Below are 771 nucleotides of genomic sequence, written 5' to 3' on the forward strand. Positions count from 1 at the left end.
AATTTTACTTCTGAGTACTGTATGGGAAAAGGTCCTAGTGCTTGTTGAAGGACACCAGGATTAATAAAAAGGAAGACATAAACGGCATTAACAGATTACAACTATATTTTTTAAAAAAGAATTTAACCTTATTATTTTTCCAACTTGACCAGAGAGAGAGAGAGAGGTTAAGTGAGAAAAGAAAAAACCAGGTTCGAGACCCGGTCGTCACCCACGTGGGAGTCCAGCGCCTTTAACCACCACGCCACCTGTCGGTCCCCAAGTTAAACTTATGTTCTACTAACGTGGGATATCTAAACGCGCACCCTTTCTTTGAACAGACCACAGCATTATCGTTTCTTCTTCACAATATCATAAAATGCAAACGTCTTTATTTAACCACTTTGGGTGGTAAAGTTGCACGGTGAGTGCCGGCAGCCACGACAGTGGGGCGCCCGGTTCCAGCGAGCTGCGGCCAGCTCCGTCGCATGCACCGTTGAGCTCACTTCTGTATGAAGGGGACAGGGATGGGATTGGATCTCGAAGGCGTAGCTGATAGTCTCTGATGACAGTCTGACTGGCTGGGCCGAACCTCAAAAGCGGAGGAGAGCACTGTTGGGCACCCATCCTTCTGTAAAGAATCGGCGGGGCGGCGGAAGCCAGCGCCTCGTTTCCCCTGGAGGAAGCGGGCGTGGCTGTGTGGTGGGCGGCGCCCGCGGCGTCGAGCCTCCTTCCTGCCGGCGCAGGCCCCGGCGCCCCAGCGAAACGCTCCGGCCGCCCCCAGCTCCCCGC

Source organism: Tupaia chinensis, unplaced genomic scaffold (assembly GCF_000334495.1).
Source record: "Tupaia chinensis unplaced genomic scaffold, TupChi_1.0 Scaffold138407_1, whole genome shotgun sequence".
NCBI classification, from domain to species: domain Eukaryota; kingdom Metazoa; phylum Chordata; class Mammalia; order Scandentia; family Tupaiidae; genus Tupaia; species Tupaia belangeri.